The sequence below is a fragment of the Mesocricetus auratus genome, unplaced genomic scaffold (genome assembly GCF_017639785.1).
Source record: "Mesocricetus auratus isolate SY011 unplaced genomic scaffold, BCM_Maur_2.0 Super-Scaffold_100004, whole genome shotgun sequence".
NCBI lineage: Eukaryota > Metazoa > Chordata > Mammalia > Rodentia > Cricetidae > Mesocricetus > Mesocricetus auratus.
The window spans coordinates 8,048,718-8,070,816 of NW_024429189.1; the positions used below are offsets into that span (position 1 = coordinate 8,048,718).

Sequence of the window (22,099 nt, forward strand, 5' to 3'; positions counted from 1 at the left end):
GCCTCTGCTCTTCCTGTCTCCTTGGAGACATCAGACATCAGAGAAATCACTTGGCACACTACCTGCCCCAACAGTGAGGAAGCCCAGGAGCAGACACAGTGGGCATGAGGGAGTCAGATTCCCTATCTGTCCAGCTCGCCACTCCTTCTTTGGGCTGACAATGAGTCATTGTTGACATCACCTGAAACACTTCTGGGCTTGAAGCTGGTGACCTAACAACATGAGGACATTTTCCTTCTGAGAAGCATTTCCTCCAGTTAAAGGAGATCCAGCTCCTTTCTCACTACCACTGCTTTAACATCTCCTCTGGCCCCTCAAAGTGGTCCCTTATCTCTGATACCCATTGTGATGATGCTTCTCCTTCTTCTGTGTGGTTGAGAAGATCCGGGTCATGTTCCAGGACTCTCTTCCTCCTGTAATGTGCAATAGGTGGACTGAACACCACACAAGGATGAAAATCGTTCAGTCTAGAACCAGACCGGACCAGGTGGGTCTGAGGTCTATCTACTGTAGTAGACTGTGTGATTTTATGACCAAATTCATTAACTCCTGTCTACTTACCCAGGCTGCTGACCCGGCAGAGTCTAATAAAACAAGCCACCTCCTGGATGTCGGGAGAGTCAAACAAGACAACTTGGCAAGGATCCATGAGCCTTGTAAGTGCGTGCCAAAATTAATCATTGCCTCCCTCTTTTCCCCCTTAAGGTGTTGCTGTTTGTTGCACACTGCTCTCAAAAGTCCCATCTGTTGGACACGTGATGTCCAGAATGCAGAAAAGAGTCTCCACCCAGCTGCTGGCCTTCCAAAACAAGCCATTTCTTCTCACTGCTCTGTTTCTGTGCACAGATTACCCCCTTCTTGTGGTCATTTCTCATTGCTGCTCTTAACACATTACCATAAAAGTCACGTTCCCCTCAAACAGTCTACCTTTTTGTAGGTCAGAAGTCTGACATAGGTGATAGAGAGCTAAAATCAAGGTGTCATAAAAATGTGCTCCTCCTAGACTCTCAGAGACAATTCATCCCTTTGCCCTCCCCAGTGAATGGAGTACTCAGAAAGCAGGAACTAAAGGTGCAGTTTCTTTCTGGGATTCTACTGTCCTCCTGTCACTTGTTCGACTGTCTTCCCCCACAAGGCAAGCCCAGGAAACAAGAATTTATTTTTCTCAAGATGAGACAGTCAAAGAAATGAGAACCCATTTCCTCCCAAACAAGCCATAAAACTTAAAGTATAATCCTCCTTCCATCTAGCCTTCTGTCTTAACATTGACCACAAGTAAATACTCTGACACACCTTGTCTGACTCTGGGGCACAAGATCCCCTCCCTATTCTGGAATAGGTCCTGCTTCATTATGGGAGGAAGGAATTCTGCACAGAGGTCAAGTAGAATCTCTAGACATCTGGTTTCCTGTTGAGTGTAGCATCATTACATCATACACCTCATCCAACCACCTTTTCTAGACAGCTGTTCAAACTTCCTGCAATATAAGTGAACAGTTGACAGTTCACCTTATCATCATTGATGCAAGTGTGAACTAGTGCAGCTACTATGGAAATCAGCATAGAAGTTTCTCAAAAAGCTAAAAAAATAGAACTTCATGTGACACAACTATACCACACCCAGAGAACTCCATATCTTACTATAGAGTTCATCCCTGTTCATTGCTGCTCTGGTCACTACAGCCAGGAACTGGAATCAGCCTAGATGTGAATGGATAATGGAAATTGGTATGGACACACCCAATGAAGTGTAACCAGCTGTAAAGAAAAATTTCAAGTAAATGGGTAGAATTGGAAAACACCAGACTAAGGTTACTCTGGCTCAGAAAGACCAATGTATTAGTGTCCTCTAGAAGGACAGAACTGGCAGAATGAATATATATGGGAGATTTATGAGGATGACTTACAGCCTAAGTAATTAAATAATGACTGTCTCCTGATAGAAAGGCCAAGGCTTCTATAGTTATTCCATCTACAAGACTGGATGTGAGGGGAGCAGGCAAAGAACAAAGACTTCTTTCTCCCATGTCCTTTTATGTGGGCTGCCACAAGAAGGTGTGGCCCAGTTTTAGGGTGGACCTCCTGACCTGAAATCATCCAGATTTAGGGTAGGTCTTCCCACCTCAGATGATCCAATCAATAAGAATCCCTCATGGTGTGTCTGGCTGTTTGGGGTTTAGGTGGCTCTGGATGCAGTCAAGTTAACAAGGAAGATTAGCCAATGACAACGAACATCAACAGCTCTCACCATTACACCTATCTGAGCTTCATAGTTTTAGAGTTGAGTATTTAAGTTTGGGTGTGTGCATATAGAGCCAAGAAAGTTACAAAAGAATGAGGAAGGGGAGAATTAGGAGGAGGGTGGAACAGACGCTATAGGAAAGTACAGAGAGAGGATATTGGATGTGGAAAGCTTAAATGGGAAGGTGTGTGTGGGTGTGTGTGTGGGGGGGGTTGAGATTTGGAGGAGGACTAACCAAAACTAAGGATGTATGAAAAACCATATGGGAACCTACTGTGTAACTAATTTTAAAAAAACGGTCAGTTTACTCCTGACTTTTTTTATCTTCAATTTTGATTAAATATATTCCTTATGCTTTTGTTTTGTTAATTCATCTTTTGGTGTTGGGGTATGGAGATGGTCCCTATTGTGAGCAGAAAAGGATCTCCACACCAGCTTCTAGCAAACTCACCTGCCTTAGGGAGTTCACGCAGTGATGGCTGCATCAATCCAACCCCTACTATAATCTATGCACCTTATCAGCTCAGCTTCTGCCTCATTGTGCAGACCCTTGTGGTATGAATATGAATATATCTACCTTCAGAGAAGTCTCATTTTTCTGGCTGTTAAGGAAGAACAGAATGTCAGAGAGGAATCCTCTTCTGTGAGTGATTTCTCTCTATTCTCTGGATTTTTGTTCAGGACATGAAACTCTCCTCCCTTAACCTCTGATCATTTCTAAGTCGATTCTTCAGCCTTCTCAAATAATTGCTGGAAATTACCAGTTAATTAAAAAACTCTTTTGAAAAAGTCAATGAATTCTTGTTTAAATGCATTAACTTTACTTCTATTGTGTATCCAGTAGAACTCCAATAAATAGAGGGATACACGTGGACTACTAACAGGATTCATTTGCCACACCAATGTCATCAACACACTGTATATGCACTGATACTTCCAAAGTGCAGCATGACTGTCTTTGGTGTCACTGGAGGTGATTTCAGATCTCTGAATGTTTGTGTTAGTTACGTTCCTCATTGCTGTCACAATAATATCAGACAAGAAGCAACTTGGAAGGAAGGAGGCAAGTGCTTGTTTTTGCTTGTAGTTCAAGGACACAGTCCACTGTGTCAGGGAATGCATGGGGACAAGGGTATGGGACAGCTGATCACATGGTATCCATAGTCAGGGAGGAGAGGGGGGGGATGAACGCTGATGCTTAGCTCATTCTCTTATCCCCTCCACACCCCAGAGCACCGGATGCTGCTGATTCCATTCAGAAGCTGGTCTTTCCTCGTCAGTTAAGCTTCCCTCATAAACACACCTAGAGACGTATTTTCATGGCAGTTCTAAATCCAGTCCGGCTAACGATGACAATTCCCCATCCAATGCTTTTATGTTTTAGTAATATAATTATGTGTTTATGTTAAGATTCAGCAGAAAAACACTGATTAGCATCTTAAAGTTATGATTTCACAGCTACTGGTGTTCAGGAGGAGGCAAAATGGGCAAGCTCTGTGTAGAAATATACACAACGACATTCGCTTTCTTGGTATAGTAGCTTTTTATTTTTTTAATTTTTTTTATTTTAAATAGCTTGTTTTACATGTCAATCCCAGTTCCCTCTCCCCCGTCCTCCCGCACTCCCCCCCATCCCCCCCATCCTCCCACCCTATTGCCAATTCCTTCTGAATAGGGGATATCTAGAGTCTGTCATTTCATTCAGGGTAGGGTCCAGGCACTTCCCTAAGAGTCCAGGCAGAGAGAGCAACCCTCTTTGTGTTATGGACACACAATGTCTGTTAGTATTTGAGGGATAAACACTGATCCACTGCTCAGGACCCCATAGGTAGCCCAGGCCTCCTCACTGACTCTCACATTCAGGGGGTCTGGATCGGTCCCATGCTGGCCTCCCAGCTGTTGGTCTGGGGTCCAAGAGCTCTCCCCTGTTCGGATCAGCTGTCTCTGCTGGTTTTGCCAGCCCATTCTTTGCCAATTTGCTCTTCGCTCCTCTCTCTCTGTCGCTGGGTTCCTGTTCAGTATTTAACTGTGGGTGTTTGCCTCTGCTTCCATCAGTCACTGGATGAAGGCTCCAGGATGGTTATAGACATCAAGTTCATTATCAGGAGTAGGCATTTGAGGTGGTCTCTCCACTATTTTTCATTTGTGATCCACTAAGTGTGCATGTTTCCCATTAAGAAAAAGACAAATAAGAGGTGGGAGTCTACGATGTCGGGCTGGGATATGGTTGTCTTCTGGGACCGGATTACCACTCTTTACCTTACGCGTCTTCACCTGAAAGAACCAACCCTTCCCTCCTCTCTGGGTGGTGGGGAGAGTGTAAACACAGGAGCAAAGATAGGGAAAGTGTGTGCTTCTGTTAAGGACCTTGAAGCTGACAGGGTGGCACAAAGACACAGGAGGCTTTCAGTTTTCCATGGTGACATGCTGTGGATGGCATACACATTGCTGTATAGGTGATTTTACCAAATGAGATGTAGGATGATATTAAAGCACTTGATCTGTGTGTTAGTTACTATTCTATTGTGAATGGGAAAAAATAAAGAAATAAAAAGGAAAGGACATGACTACTACTAGGTATGGGTGGAGGAGAAAGTTTATCCTAGATGTGTGAGAGAATACCGTCACAAGTAGGAATATCTCAGAGAGTCCAGAGTGGACTTGAGCAGGCTGAGCTGGGCTGTGTGGGGGTTGGGGGGAGAGAAGAGAGAGGGGAGCCAGGTATAGTAGCCAGGAAGCCAAAGGTCCAAAACAGGAAGAGTAACCAGAATGTCTGTATTATATAGGGAAGAGCCTGTGGGGGAAGGGCAGAGAGCTCAGGGTAGAGGGTAGGGTATGCAAGCCAAACCCAGTAAAAGGTAGGTACTGAGGGATGCTGGAAGAATCTGCTGGCCAGGTCCAGCGTTGATGTGTTAAACAGGCAAGCACCTCTGCTATTTGTCTCTGGTTTGAACTTAGCATATGGCTGTGAAGACACACCATGATCAATCAAGGCAACTCTTATGAAAGAAAGCATTTAGTTGTGGGCTCGCTTACGGGTGTAGAGGATTAGTCCATTATCATGGCAGGGAGCATGTTGGCATGCAGCCAGGCATGGTGCTGGAGAAGGAGCTGAGAGTTCTACATCCTGAATCTGGAGGAAGGAGGAAGGAAGGGAGGGAAGAGAGGGAGGGAGGGAGGCAGGGAGGGAGGGAGGGAGGACCTTGAACTTACAGAGATCCACCTGCCTCTGCTTCCCAAGTGCTGGGATTAAAGGCATGCGCCACCACTGCCTGGCCCATTCTTTTCTTCTTCTTCTTCTTCTTCTTCTTCTTCTTCTTCTTCTTCTTCTTCTTCTTCTTCTTCTTCTTCTTCTTCTTCTTCTTCTTCTTCTATGGAATGCTTCAAGAATTTTTGTGTCATCCTTGTGCAGGGGGGGCCATGTTAATCTCTGAATCATTCAATTTTAGTATAAGTGCTACCGAAGCGAACACTCATTTTCTTAATGTAGATTTTAGCTACTATGACATGTTTCTAGAGGTAGCGTTTTGATTTCTGAGGAAGCTAAAGCTGCGTCTTTCCAGAGTCAACCAGGCTCCAGCGGCAGGCAGTGGGAGCCTGACGTGCAATGGCATCTTCCTGATGCTGAAGTGACAGATGACAGCAAGCCAGTTCTGGAGGACTCCCCTGAGAACGATTCTTGATGGCTTTTCTCTGCAACAGACTCTCTGAGTTCTGAACTTCTCACATGAAGGAAAACATTTCCTTTTCAGACATCTAGTGTACTCTCTAGTTCCTGCCATGAAATTCTTACAAATAAATCAACATTCAACATTTTTCTTATGTCTATGATGTGACAGGTATTCTCGCCTCTGTCTAAAAACTCCCTTGCTCTAACCTGAATAATCTCTCCTTTTCCAAAAAATTTGACTCAAACTTTATCACTTCTTCCTTAACACGTTTACCCCATGGTTGGTTTTCTTCATCACCATACATAGGATAATGCTTATACACCTTTTTTCCTCCCTCCCTCCCTCCCTCTCTCTTCCTTCTATTTCATTTATTCTTTTATCACATTTATATTAAATATCTACTGAAAACTGACCCACTGGGGCTACAATAATACACAGGGCTCACTTTTTACCCTTAAGTTGATGATAGATTACTGAAAGGGGCTCAAAATCAATCTAGTTTGGCAAATTTTGTGCTAGGAGTGAGTCACAGCCTACAGTGATACAGGAAATGGGTACTACAAGCTGGCTGTAGAAATGTACAGGGTGTTCCAGTGGGCGTCGTTCCTTGACCGAGCTCATAAATATGAGTATGCTTAGCCTATATAGCCAGCAAGCATGGGAAGGAACTTGTGAGAGAGCGTGGGGCCCTAGGGGACCTGCCAGTGTTTTACGATGGCTGTTCTTAAGTACGGTGTGAGTGCAGGAAGAGGAGAGGGCAACTGAGAGATAGCTTGAAGGATATGTCAGTACTAAAAGCATATGCCATTGAAGAGAAGGCATTGATCTGTCCAGGTGGGATGCAATTGTGGATTAAGGTTTCCTTGAAGGATATGTCAGTACTAAAAGCATATGCCATTGAAGAGAAGGCATTGATCTGTCCAGGTGGGATGCAATTGTGGATTAAGGTTTCCTTGAAGGATATGTCAGTACTAAAAGTATATGCCATTGAAGAGAAGGCATTGATCTGTCCAGGTGGGAGGCAATTGTGGATTAAGGTTTAGAACAAGGTCACACTTTGCAGTAAGGAACTTGCTTCAATGACCCACAGATTAGGAGACAAGATCTAGACAATGACGCTGGCTACTAGAGAATCTATTAGGAATGTTAATGGTGGTAGATTTGATAGGACTCAGTAACCGTCTGAGGCCAGAGGTACTATGGAGTGTGGAGGGAGAATAGAGACCAAGGGTATTCTTACTTTGCAGCCTGGATACCTGGGGTATTAGAAAACAGTAAGCACGTCTGGGAAAGAAGATTCATTGGAGAGCAGCAGGATATTCCTGATGGAAGTGGGAGGAAGGCGAACTCATTTTCAGTTGTGTAGCGTTTGAGATGCAGGTGAGAGACACCAAATGGCAATGTTCATTTATCAACTGTATGCATAGACCTCGATGTTAGAAGACAGTCCCCCAATGACGAAGACCTGCATGTCATATCTGAAGCCTTGAAGCAGAAGAGAGAACATGAAATGAAGGGCACACCAACGAATGTCACATTATTTGACAATGTCACTCAAAGTATCCGTACTTCCTGGGAGCTTAAAGTTACACTTTTGTATATTAAAGTCTTTATATATAATTTTTTATAATAGTATCTTGAATATAAGTGCTCAGCAGGTAGAGGTGAAATGAATCAACAGTAGGTTCATTTGGTCGTTTATTTTAAAGGGAGGGGTGTAAGTTAGAGAGGCTGATTTTCTTCACGATCTCAAGGGAAAACAGGGAATCAGAGATCCTTAGGAAAGACAGACTTCGTGTTATATAATAGAGGCCAATCAGGCAAGGGAGCAAGCATCGAAGCCCGGGTGGCATTTCCAACCTTTTGACCAATCAGAGCACCAATGATTACAGGCTCTGGGGCCACTGTTTGGGGGCGGCCTGGAGTAGCAACATCTCAAATATCCCTACTTCTCACCACCAGTCAGGGCTGGCTCTACGTGCCAAGCATGTTTCAGATCTTCCTTTGCCCTTGTTTAGAGACCTATTAAGAAAGTTTCTTATGTCGCTTAGTGCCTGGTGAAGCAAAACTTCCTTTTCTTTTGCCCTAAAAAGGTCTCTTCCAAGCTTCACTGGGTGTCATGTCTGAAGTACTAGCCACTTCCCTTTGCTCAACTCCCAAGAGCTCCATTACTTCCTGCGCAGCGTGCAAACTGCCTTGCACGGAGCCTCCCACCCCCGCACAGTGGATGTCTGCTCCTGGTCCCCAGTGTTTCTGTGACCTATGGGCCTGCGGGCAGGTATTGCAACCGTCTGGCATTGGCCTTCAGGCTCAGCAAGTAGAGCAGACACAGCTGACCACAGCTTCTCTCAGGGGGCCACAATGGAGGAAGAGTTCTGAGAATCCTGCTAATGACTCTGCAAAATCATGGGTCCCACAGCAATGATTAGTAAACTTTAATGTGTTTTCCTCCATCTGCTACTCTGCAAAGCTATTTGCTCTAGCCAGCATTAATCCAATACGATCTATCTGGGCTTACTATTTACACAATTCCCAGGACACCCTCCCTTCCCTTTGGAGAGCACAATATGTGACAAAAAAAAGTTTCACTTCCTGAACACTTTCTTCAGCCTCCACTTAATAGCCTTATTTGTTTCTTCATACGACGTATCACTCTCCGAAATTGTATTATGTGTTTGCTCAGGTATTTTTTTGCCTGTTCTGAGCAATGGAATATGAGTTCCTTTATCGCATCATATTCACACACGTGCCTTAGCGTCTAAAACCTATCATACTTAGAGCTTGCACACCATGCTAATTTTTAAAAGGTTTTCTCAATATATGTTTTTATTTAAATTAGAAACATGAATTCTTCACATGTCAATTCCAGCTCCCTCTCCCACCCATCCTCCCTGTCTTTCCACCAGGCCCCCAGCCCCCCCATCCAATCCCCACATCATTCCTCAGGGAGGGTGAGGCCCTCCTTGGAGGGGATCTCTAAAGTCTGTCAATTCATCCAGGGAAGGACCTAGGCCCTTCCCCATGTGTCCAGGCTGAGAGAGCATCCCTCTATTTGGAATGGGCTCCCAAAGATCATTCATAAGTCTTGGTAAACACTGATCTACTACCCAAGGCCCCAGTGATTTCTGTGGCCTCCTCCCTGACACTACATTTATGGATTCTGGATCAGTCTCCTGTTGGCCTCTCAGCCATCAGTCTGGGATTCAAGAGCTCCCCTTTATCCGGTCAGCTGTCTTTGTGGGTTTCATCATCATGGTCTGACCCCTTTGCTCATCACTCCTCCATCTCTGTCACTAGGTTCCAGGAGTTCAGTGTTTAGCTGTACACCATGGTAATTTTAAATGAGTGAATCTTGCCCTCCATTTTCTCCAGTTCTTGCCTTAGATTAAATCTGCCTTTGGTCCAGGACTGTCTCTTGAAGCTTTCTCAAGAAAGAGAAGGAAGACCTGGTGTCCCAGAACTCTAGATATTTTGGGCCCAGAGAGATGGGCAAGCATGTTGTTGTCTCTCTGCCATCATTAGCAGATTATGACTTGTCTGATGTTTTTAAAATGCACAACCAACCCAAGGAAACAAGGCTCTGGTCTTGTGAAGTTGACACTTGCCTGTACCCGTCATCGTATCATTTAGCTACCAGCTTCCTGGTCTCCCCTTTATTTATCAGACATTTGGCACATTGAACCAATTCTTCCTGTTTGTCCTAAGCCCCACAGGTCCTCGTCCATCTGAATGATCAACACGGAAACTTCCAGGCCCCTTGACTTTCTCACCTTTGGGGAATTTCCACTTTCGTTCCTTTCTTGGCATTCACTCCCAGGGCATTGTGAACTGCCCATCACCATGCTTGTGGGTCATTCTTTTTTTTTTTTTTTTTTGTTTTCGAGACAGGGTTTCCTTGTGTAGCCATGGCTGTCCTGGAACTCACTTTGTAGACCAAACTGGCCTTGAACTCACAGAGACCCATCTGTTTCTGCCTCCCGAGTTCTGGGGTTAAAGGCATGCGCCACCACTGCCCAGCTCACCATCATTCTTGACCCTCTCACCTCTATAGCAGGCAAATGTAAGCATGTTGTCCTCTGAAATGAACGCTGAGAGTCTTATGGCATGCTCCCCCTACATTTCCTTTTCCCCCATTAGCACCATTACCAATGAATTTCAACCACCTAGGGACCTGTTGTTCTTTGACCTACCCACCTACCCACCTCCTCTTTGGAAGTCTTCACTTCTTTCCAGCCACCTACTTGGATCATTCTTCTGTCAATATTCCTCATGACCTGGTTTCCTCTGCCCTCTAACTGCACAGTAGGCAGAGGTTTAATGTCCAGGGACTACCCTCTTGGATTTTGTTAAGGAGTCTCTGAGCACCTCAGGAAAACATGGCAGCTCAGCATCATGTACACTGGTGATAATCAAACTTCCTGGCCATTGTGATTGCTTTAGCAACCTTTCCACAGTTCTCTAGCTGATGGGCTCTTCCGTCTCCACAGAAAACACTTAAAAGCATCTCCTCTTTAATGTTCTACTGCATCAAATCTTCCTTCAGTCAGAGGGGAAATTGCATGTAATAGCAAAAGTTTCCACCTGTCTGTATTAAATCTGATGGATTTCCTCCATTTCCTTTGTCTCATCCAATGGAACCAGAAAGTTACTATTCTCCAAGGCAAGTCTACTCTTTGGCCTTGTGTCCTATATAAGCTCCCTAAAGTATTCAACATCATCAATCACTCAGTAAACACTTTGGGGTGCTGGGCATATTCGAGATTACTCAGCCTGTAATGCTTTTGTTCCCACTTGCTCAAATTTATGCAAGGTAGAAGAAAACTGTTCTATGCTATTTATCCCACTATTACTAAGTAAGATCCTATTTAGTCCTTATTTCAAAGTCCAAAGGCCTGCTTGTTTGCTTGCCATACAAACAATGCTGCTTGTAGTGGTGGCATTCAGAATTAACCAGGAAAGAAAAAGTTTCAACAGCTCAGGGAATATCTCTTCTCCCTCATGACTTCAGTAAGAGAGATGAGGTTCTGCAACATAAACTTGTTCAGAGACTCCATTTGAGAGCCACTGAACTGAGAACAGCCACAAGCTAGCACTTTCTCTCTGCAGATTATAAAGAGTGTAATGAATGCACATTACCATCACCAGTTCTGTGCTGGGCTAAAAGAAATATGCCCTGCAAGAAAAGGGGCCTGATGATAACTAGAGGCTGAAGAACTGGGCACTTTATCCCACAGAAATTACCACCTCCCCTCAAAAGGAAACATGCCATTTTAATCTGTTGTTTTCGTTGAAAATGTGTTCTTGAGGTTTTAAAACAGACTCACGAATCTTGAGAGACCTTTATCAGTGAGAGGTGGGGTCTAACTTCTCCCCCTTGAATGTCAGCTGGCGTTAGCAAATAGGATGAAGGGTTAGTTATGCTGAGTGACTTCTGAAGTGAGGTCATGAAATGACACATAGCAGTTGTCCGCTAGTCACCATCTTGTAGGGGAGATGAAGTGGTCTGAAAAGGCCACCTTAAGGTATTTTGGTTGTCTCAGAAGTATTTTGGCTGTCTTGTTGCGGACCCTTCAGACAGCCACCATCAACTTCCAGACCTGTGAGGAGGAAACTCAGGTGACTCCCGGGCCCACTCTCTGAGCCCACTCAGCATACGCTCGATAGAGCAAAGCGGTGAACTCTGGCTGCTTTCGTCTTCATAAACAAAATCAGTGTTGTCTTCTTTTTGTTTTGAGGCTCTAGGATTTGGGTGGTCTGTTCTGTGGCGATTGAAAAAACGAAACGGTTGTCTTGGAAATAGTAGCGAAAACCCATTTTTAAATATTTAAGGGTTATAACTACTGGACAGATTTCTTATTAAATCGGAAGGTCAGTAACATTTTTTCCTCAGATGCATCAGGGAACAATGAAAACATATGATTCTGTAATACTGATCATTTGCAAAATTACCTTAGTACATCTACTTCATATGATTTGCGCTCTGCAAGAAGTGTGGAGTAGGATTGTTGATTCGGACCGGTGCTTAAGCTCACACACGTAGCTACTGACCCAGACCACAGTGGCGCCTGCTTTCTCTGATTGCCCCTTCAGAAGCTCGTGTTTTAAACAGTTGAAAACATTTTGCCTTAGCTCCGGATCTGCCTCCGACTCCACCCTTCCTCTTTCTTCCTTTTCACAGCCAGACTTATAAAAGACTCGAAGCCACGACGCCTGTGTTCCCACCCTCACTCTCTCCAAAGATGCTGGCCCTCCGTCTTTACTCCTGGAACTACTCCAGTCTAGGCTCCAAGGCCCAATGAACTTGACTGGGTTTGATCTATGCCAGTGCTCTTTACTGATGGGCCTTGCTCTGAAAAGCTCACTGCCGTTCAGACTTCCGTAAGGCCTGTCTCCTGATTCTACTTGCTTCTGCCTCCTAGAGCAGAGTATTTTTCTGACTGTCCTTCCAGGCTTGGTATATCCGGCTCTTCTCTCTCTGCTTCTTCTCTCTTAACTAACCTCTCTCCAAATCCCACTCACTCTATCAGCTTAGTTATCACATGGAAACTCCAAAATATTCATATTTATTCCAAACTTCTCTCTAAATATGTATATGCCACTGCCCGCTGAACACCTCCACCTGCAGGGTTAGATATTTCTTTGAACCCAAGCCCTTCAGAAATACAGTTTATCCTTTCTCCTCCATCATACCTCATGCCAGGAGATAAAATCAGCAGTCATTAGAATAAGTATTATAATAAACAGAAAAAGTATAAATTCCAACTACATTCAATAATTCACCAAAATTGACCAGTTCTTTATCCTAAATATGTCTTAAACTAAATAACTTCTCTCAGCAATTGCTGGACACTGACCATCCCTCAGTCTGGCAGGAAGCCATTCTGTGAGGTTTCTTACAGAACTGCCAATGGCCTATTCTTGAGGATGGCTAGGTAGAATACTTATTTAGGATGCAATTCTCACTGTGTTGGTGCCCTACTTAAAGTCATCTCTGGGGACATCACATTTCCTTGATAAAGACCGGGCTTTCGGTGCACCTTCATGACTTTCATGGTCTGGCGACATTCTGCTCTGCTTGTGTGAGGTTTTTCAGAGTGATGAGCAAACTCCTTCTGACTTTTATTCCCATCAACTAGAAAACCATTAGAGAGTCTTGTCATTTTAGCACACATCAGTTTATAGCCAGTTGTCATAAGCATTCAAGTATGCAATTTCAGAATGTAAGTGGTGACTCTACGAGTTGTTTAGTGAAGTTTGTGCATCCCCGGGAAGGTCCCAAGAGCTTCATGTTGACTCATAAGTGTATCTAAATAGAAGGTGTCAAAGCTCCTGCCTTTGGAACTCGCACTCCAGTGCCACCTAGCAAACAGGTTGATAAAGGAGAACTGCACGTGGATAAACACGGATGTATCCATGTTTGGTTGTCAGGATCTCGTCAGAGCAAGAAGATCTGTGTTCTTGGGGATGTGACCGGCTAGGCCCGGGGAAGGGCTCTCTATAAGGGACCACAGAGCTACGACAAGGAATACAGTAAGAAGGGCCTGGCCTCCAAAACAGGGAGAGAAGCAGTATAATCTTGAACTGTCACCAAAAATCCACACTCCTGTCCCCATACTAGCCAGCCTGGGAAAAGCACCTCCTTCCCCAAGTGAACCCCAAATCTTTGCTTTCCCTGCCTGTCATGTTAGGGAGGAATCCCATTTCCTTGAATTTCTCTATCAGGTTGTCTGTTTGCCTCTCTTGAGGAAGTGTGTGGGGAAGTCATGACCAGTGTGCAGCTTCTCCAAATGAAGACAATTTTCCATGGTCTTCTGTGACTAATGAGCTGAGCAGAACACACCATGTTGGGTCACAATTGTGGCACATGGTTCTACAGAGGGCAGTTATGTTTTGATTGTCAACTTCCTATTTAATTATTCCCTTTCGGTCATGGAAACATACACACACTGTGTCATATATTCTGACTGGGATTTGACTTCCATGGGGGCTGACTCATGCCTTCACTCATGGAAAGGACAAAGGGTTTCCTGCCACTCAACCCACAGCTGAGCTTCTTGTAAAGGCATTATATAACAAGGTGCTCGGCTAGTTTCAGGGATGGTCAGCCTAGGCTGAGCCCTCTCCTCTCCCATTTGCTCACAGTGACTTGGAGAACAAATTCCTTGCAGTTCTTCCCTTGGGAGTGGTCGAATTCATCGACCCACTCACTCGCCTTGAGCCTGGCTATGACTTGTTTGAACAGGATGTGACAGGCATGGCTGTGTAAACTCTGGAGTTCAGACCTCAAGGGTAGCCATAACAACCACCTTTGTCCCTTAGATAGGTAGCACTCAGATGGTCACACGAGGAAGTGACTTCAGCTTGTTGAAGGACTTGAGGATACCCAAGGGAGATCCAAGGCCCACAAGCAACAGTCACACCAACTGTTAATCATGTGGTTGAAACTGCCTTGGACTATCTAACCCAGACCCTCCAGCTTATTGGGAGTGTCTCACATAGCCCACAGGTAAGACCAAGTGGTAAACTGCTGTGCTAACTTACTAAATTACAGATTGTTTCGTTACACAGCAATAGATATTTGAGTTGTGGTGCATACCAAATTTTCAGACACAGCTGGATGACCAGACCATGCTCTGTACCCATATTTCCAGAGATTAGACTCTTTTCACTACTCTCACCTGCTAACACAGTCCTTTCTGATCATTGGAACAGGCATAACAGTTCAGTTCTCTGGAGGGCCAGACCCTCTAGTTGGACTTTTTTTGGTTCTCCTACTTGGTTATTATGAGACTGGTGTCCTGATTAGTCAAGTGTTCTCCCAAATTGCCTGTGTGTTTATTTCTTCAACAATGTCCCTGCCATGTGTCATAAACACTTGTATATGTTAGTGATATATAAACCAAGTAGACTCAAACCTCTATCTAGTTGATCTTCTATTATGGAGAAGGAGAAAGATGAGGAATGGAAAAGATAGCTAGTGAATAAAAAATAAACCAGAATGTTTGGGAATATAATAGAAGAAGATTTGCTGCTATAATGTAGGTGATTTGGGAGTGCCGAGATTTTGGTACTGGGACATTATAATTTTAATTGAAGCAACTGGGGTGGCGTTCTTTCACAAAAGATGTGAGGCATGAAGGTAACCAGGGAATAATGAATTCTTCCAAACTGAAGACTGAGGGTAGCATCGAGGCAGGTGGATGGAGGAAAGGAAGAGAGAGGCATCAAGACTCAGAAATAAAAGAAAGCACTTGGCAGAGGAAGACTGAAAACTCCTCTCTACACCTCGTTATTAAACAGAGGGCATGTCAAGAAAAGTCCCCAGATCTCCGAATAGGAAGAAGACGGAAGCTACAGAAATGACCTGAAAGGGTGAGGACATTCATGGCCTGGGGTTTTGAATCCATACTGGTCCTGGGGACACCAGGTTCAAATCTTCCCTCTTCCTTTCTTTGCCTAATGGAACTTCAAAGCTGGGATGATTCCATCAGACCTTTTGGGATGTTGGTGGGGCTTCTGCCAGGCAGAGAAGTATGTGGGTTGACCAACCGTGCTGAGCTCATACCTAAGACTACAAAACAGCTGCCCAGGCAGATTCACATTTAAACTGGGGGGCCCACACACAGGGCCGCAGTACCCCCGACCAAGCCTGGAGATGAGCACAGCTGTGATGTCCCTGGGGACCCATGTTCTACAAATAACTGGACTAATGCATACACAGAGCTGACCACTAACCCTACACACGGACAGCCGTGTGGGCAATCAAATAGGACAGCAGATATACAACCAGTCAAGATGGCGACCACAAGGACAACTAAGATAGTAGCCACATATGGGGGTGGCCTTGATGGCGCTACTAAAGCAATGGCATTGAACAGCATCTGGAGATCCATATCGCCACAGAAACACATGACCGCCACGGAACCTGGGTCTTTCTGTGTCACTAGCATTGACTCACTTCCTCTCTTCTTTACTCCTTCCTTTCTTCCTTCCTTCCTTCCTTCCTTTTACTCCCAGTGTCTCCCTGGGATGACGGGAAACACAGGTTCCCCCAGAGTTCTGGTTCATATACTACAGCAACTCTATCTTGTATCTTCCACCCGAGAAAATCTCCCAGGGACCCACTCCCACCCCAGGATACTGATTCTATTGCTTATGCTTAGTTAAGACTATCTGCTGTGTCCCTGGGGGAAACAAAAGATCTGGGAGGAAGACCCTTAAAAGCAGCATGCAGATGAGCTATTTGCATAGTTATTTGCTAATGACTGTCTGTCTGTCCAGTGCGCACATTCTCCACCAGAAACCCAATGCTTGGGGTTGTAACATCCCAGCAGGCACCCAGAGAAACAAGAGGATGACAGAAAGCATTAGTGAAGGAATGAAAAAACGATATTGATAAACAGGTTGACTGTGACATGATCAGGGAGGTCACCCAGGGCAGTAAAACCTTGCCCCATTTTCTTTCTTTTTTTATTTCATAACTTTATTTTACATCGCAACTGAAGTTTCCCCTCCCTCCTCTCCTCCCATTCCCTGCCCATCTCTGCCCCAGCCCACCCCCACTCCTCCTATGTTTCTGTTCAGAAAGGGATGGGCCTCCTCCCATGACTATCAACAATGCATGGCATATCAAGTTGCTGTAGGACTAAGCTCCTCCCCTTGTATTTAGGCTGGACAAGGCAACCCAGTATGAGGAATAGGATCTCAAAAGACAGCCAAAGCATTAGGGACAGCCCCTGCTCCCATTGTTAGAATAAGCTATACAATTATCACATATACATAGAGGGCTTACGTTGGTCCAAGGCAGGTTTCCTGGTTGTTGGTTCAGACTCTGAGTTCCTACAGGTTAGGGTTTCTTGTGATGTCCTTGACCCCTCTGGCTTCTACAATCCTTCCTCCCTTTCATCTGTAGGTTTCCCCGACCTTGGTTTAAAGTTTAGTTGTGGGTCTCTGCATCTGTTTCCATCAGTTACTGGATGAAGGTTCTCTGATGACGGCTGGGGTGGGCACCAGTCTGATCGCAGGTGATGGCCAGTTCAGGCTATGTAATCACTATTTCTAGGAGTCTTGTCTGGAGTCATCCTTCCAGATTTGTGGGAGTTTTCTACCTGACCCCGAAATGCACCCCTTTCCAGTAATCTCTTACAGTACTCATCCCTCCTCTTCCCTAGCCCAACCCCTCAAGTTCCCATCCCCACTTCCCAGTCCACCCAGGTTATGTCTTCTAGTTCTCCTTCCCAGGGAGATCTGTGAATCCTCCCTTGGGTCCTCCTTGTCCCATTTTCAACAGGCAAATTGAAGCATTTAGGAAATCTATCAATCTGTCCCCCCGTACCCCAAAGAAAAAGTTCCTTTGAGCCACAATATTATTAGCCAGTCAGCCCCTGACAGCTATAGAAAGTTCCAGAAATCAGATACGACCTCTGACTACACATATTCAAGTGTTAGATGAACATCAACTTCTCCCTGTTCAAAACTGGTACTTGAAGAAAGGCAAAGGAACCCAATGACCGTGCTTGACTCTGCAGGAGCCATTTGCCAGCCCCATCTACCAAGCGCTCCCCCTGAAAAGCCTCAAAGGACAGAGAGCAGGTCTGCTTCAAATGTGAAGACCCAGGCCATCGGACACATTACCATATCAAATGTGCCCTAACCTCATGGCCATAGCCATTAAGTCAGGGTCCAGAGGACTGGCCCTGCTCCTACAAAAGGACAGGACCAGGGAAACAGACTCAAAAGCTGGCTGAAGCCTTATAGGTTTCCAACCCAACCTCCTGTCACATTGTTAATGTAATTGTGTCCTGTGTACTCATGTAACTGTTTATTTGTCATTTTGTGTTAAAACAACGTGGAACAGAGGTCTGTCTGCTCCTAGAATTCCCAGAAATAATGGAGAAACAAAACACATGGTTTTTATTGCACACTTAAAAAAAATGACTTGCTGGAGTACGTGAAGAGGCTGATCCTGGGGGATGATAACTCCATGACTCAGGGCAAGAGCAGGATATCCTAGAGGAGTTTTGGTGAGGGTTCAGTGATGATGGTGTGCCAGAGGCCAGAAACCTTGAACCAGACCAATGACGCACTGCAATGAATGTTTTGCAGGCGGGGCTGATGGGGTACATGATTGGCTGGTTGACAAAAGGGTGTGCTTCACGACACACCTGCAGCTCCTGATGTCATTAGGGTGAATGAAGAGGTTGGAAAGACAGAGGATAGAGGTGGTTTTTGTTTGTTTGTTTGCTTGCTTTGTTTTTAATTAATGTAGGGGGCATGTTGCAGGGGTGAGGAACAGATGTGGATGAACTGGGAGGTGAGCTGGATTGGGGTGCATGATGTGAAATTCCCAAAGAATCAATAAAGAATTATGTTTAAAAAAGTGTCCATGTGTGTGTATTTTGGGGCTATCTTAAAGGGCCTAGTAAATATATGCTGCCTTATAAATTTAGGCATTCTTCTTTAATTCTACTGAATGGTATTTTCAGATTTATTAAATGTTTCACGACACTTTAAAATGCTACTTGTTTATAATAAGCCGACATTCAACTGAGTTACTAAGCTATGAAATTTAACATTGAATACAGATTTTGGTAAGGCTTTCCTTTCATCAGGTTCTGGAAAAAATAATTTAAGGTTAGTAGCAAAAAATAAAAAAAACATAAAATACTCTATGTTAATCAAAACATCTTCAAGTGATGCACATTAAAATATCCCTGTTAGACTAGTTTCTATGATTTCTTTTTTAGGAATATTCTTAATATGCACGTGATAAATGTGAGATTTTTATGAAGACTATAAGAGATGTAAAATGATGGCTACACGTATATACTTGTCAAGGGCCTTTATGTTAAATTTCCTTTCCACAATCAAAATTCAGGTGCTGTAATCCCAACAAGCAACGGAATTCAGAATCTAGGTAAGTTTACTCTGTACCCAATAAAAATGAAAGTTACTGCATCTTTAAAAAAAATAATAACTAGTAGCTCATATTTTAAGATAAAATTTAATGTACAGTTGTGACATTGAAATATAAAAACTATTGCCTATCCTCTCTTCTTTTTTTATTTATTTTTCAGTTTAAATTTAGATAAGAAACAAGGTTGCTTCACAAGTCAGTTCCAGGGCCCTCTCCCTTTCCCTCCCCTCCTCCCGTGCCCTCCCCCCACATTATCCCCTCATTTCCCCAGGGAGGGTGAGGCCCTCCATGGGGGTATCCATAGTCTGTCATTTCATATAGGGCAGGGCCTAGACCCTTCCCCAAGAGTTCAGGATGAGAGTGCACCTCACATTGTTGGACGGGAGTAGACTTTGGATTCCTCTCTTCTTTTGACAACAACAAAAAGCAAACAAATAGGTTTGCAAAGTTCTTCTTCAATTTAAAAACCAAGTTGTTGGGACCAGTGAGGCGGCTCAGCAGGCGAAGGCACTTGTTGCTGGATTTGACAACCTGAGTTTGATCCCTAGGATCTATGTTGTGGATTGAGAGAACCAAGAGTCACAAGCTTTCCTCTGACCTACACACACACACACACACACACACACACACACACACACACACACACAGAGACACACACACACCCACACACCACACAAACACACACACACACACACACAAACACGCACACACGCACACAAGGGGGGAGGGAGGGACTGTGGCTCACATGCATGTGCATACACACCTACCAAATAAATGAATGCAATGAAAACATTGAAAACAACAACAATCTGTAGATACCTGCTCAGCCTGCTTAGAATTTTGTTACTGATCAGGTTAGGCTCAATGTCCCTTGAGATATAAAGTCTTTTACTTTATATTAAGAGCCATGTCTTTGCAAATCCAGACTTGGCATTAAAGATTATTTAATGTTATTTAGGAAAATAATGAGATCAACATTCTAACTTTAAAAAAATAAATGTAAGTGAAAGTCACAAAAAGCTTTATTTTTAAAAATCTATCTTATGTGTACCTAATGTTTATATACTTTCTCTACAACTTAGCTTGAATTTATTTTAGTATTTTAATTCACAGCGTAACTAAAATTGTAGAGCAGAGGAAAAGTTATGTGTAATTAAGCAGCCTTAGTCAAAATGTTATCTGGTTGATCACTGCTTAATCTATGTCCTCAAGAAGTCTGAAGAAGTCCCTGTTACTTGGGAGAAAATTACAGAAAGAGATAATAAGACCCAGATAATGCAAGTTAACTTTTCAACTTGATTTTGGGGGTGCTGGAGAGATGACTAAGAGGCTAAAAATGCATACAGCTCTTGCAGAGAAATCAAGTTCAGTTTCATTACCTACAATGGGAAGTTCACAGCTGCCTGGAACTCTAGCACTAGTGATCTGAAGCCCTCTTCTGGCCTCTGCAGGCAGCTGAGCTGAAATAATCATGCCCAGAGAGAGAGAGAGAGAGAGAGAGAGAGAGAGAGAGAGAGAGAGAGAGAGAGAGAGAGAGACAGAGACAGAGACAGAGACAGAGACAGAGACAGAGACAGAGACAGAGACAGAGACAGACAGACAGTATGTATAGTTGGACAGGGGCATACACACAAATTAAAAAGAAAATAGAGCTGAAATAAATAAATATATAAATACATAAAATTGTCATTTGGATTTCCATCAACAGAAATAAAATAAAGGCAGTTAAGACCCAGAGGAAGCAAGTTACCAGCTCAATTGATAGCTTTGCCCCAGGGAATAAAATATTTCCATAGACAGATAAGCACTTACCACCTTAAGCAAGCCCTAGGCTGGAGAAAAGCTATACAGGAACAATACTTGCCACAGCTATGGAAAAGCAGGGTGCTGGGAAGGAACTGCCCTCAGCAGGGAACTGGGAAACATCTCACTTTCTGCAAAGGAAGATGTCCTATTGTTTGAAAGGAGGCTGGGCTCCCTTCAAAGACCAATGATACTCATGGTTCCCTAACAAAATCTCCCCCACCCCAAATGTGATTTCTTTCCCAATATTAGGGCTTTGTTCTCTATCGGTGACTAGGAAACTTATATAGTAACCAGTGTTAGTGGAAATGCCCCAAAGTCAAAGGAGCTGTTGCCATCAGTCAGTCCCAGCTTTGGGAACTGACCCACACATGGCACCATAACAAAGGATGGCAATGGGAGGGAGGACTCACCTCGTTGGGAGTGTCAAAACTGTTAATATAGCTTACTTCACCAGTTTGTAGCAAGCGAATATCCAAAATGCTCATAAACTGTAGTAGCTAAGTGGTTCTGGTAGATGTACTCTTGTCAAGAATATAAATGTCTTCTGATGTTTCCTCACACCTCCCTAAGGTAGAAAGACGCATTCTACTCAGTAGTTACTCTTTGAATTCTTTCTCTTTTTGTGCCTCTGTGGTCTCAGGAACACCTTAAAGACAAGGCCACTTGCACACACAACTAAAAGGTTCTCTCCAAACAAAAAGGATATCTTAATTTCTTTCTTTTTTTTTTTTTTTTTTTTTTTTTGGTTTTACGAGACAGGGTTTCTCTGTATTGTTTTGGAGGCTATCAGTCCAGCCTGGCCTCGAAATCACAGAGATCCGCCTGGCTCCGCCTCCCAAGTGCTGGGATTAAAGGCGTGCGCTGCCAACGCCCACAAAGATGTGACCTTTTTATAAGCAAGTAACTGTAAACTTTGTGTTTTAGCTTTATTTATCGTTTGATACCATTGGTACTCTGCTGCAATCCCACACTAGCTTCCTTTGGATCTATTCTACTGTTAGATTCCTTTTAGAAACTGTAGTTTTGGGTTTTTCCACATTTTCAACCAATATCGTATTTTATCAATAGTCAAAGGGACCACGCTTCCAAGAATGACCTAGCCAAAGACGGCTCTTCTGGAACAAGCATGGCTGTGGCTTCCCGGGATCTTATCCTTTCAGGGGACAAGGACTGGCATAACTTTGTTACTCTTACTTAGGCCTCCTGCCATTAATCTTGTAAAATTTGTGTCTTCCAGGATATGATAGTTTTAAACTAGTTCTCTATGATGCAACTTCTACTATTTGTAGTCCAAACCCTCCTCTCCATTCAATAAAGAATGGAGAAAGTCAAAGGACTGCTCTCAGGGTTCTGTGTCCCTCATTAGCATAGACAAAACTATAGAAGACCGATTCTCATCATTCAAGGGCCCCGGAAAGATTTCTGGGCTACTGCTTTTAGGGTGGGGTTGGATCAAGGTAATGT

At 43.9% G+C, this 22,099-nt stretch overlaps 1 long non-coding RNA gene and 1 other non-coding gene across 2 annotated transcripts in view; one reads left to right on the forward strand and one right to left on the reverse strand.

Moving 5' to 3' along the window:
- Positions 1 to 304: 304 nt before the first annotated feature.
- The window catches only part of LOC121140335, a 32,321-nt gene continuing 10,526 nt past the window's right edge, over positions 305 to 22,099 (forward strand). The window contains exons 1-2 of the long non-coding RNA XR_005877115.1: positions 305 to 487; positions 566 to 656. This is a non-coding gene — a long non-coding RNA (uncharacterized LOC121140335). The remainder of the gene's footprint in view (positions 488 to 565; positions 657 to 22,099) is intronic.
- LOC121140575 lies at positions 5,610 to 5,715 on the reverse strand. Its single transcript, XR_005877504.1, has one exon. It is a non-coding gene; the product is annotated as a U6 spliceosomal RNA (small nuclear RNA).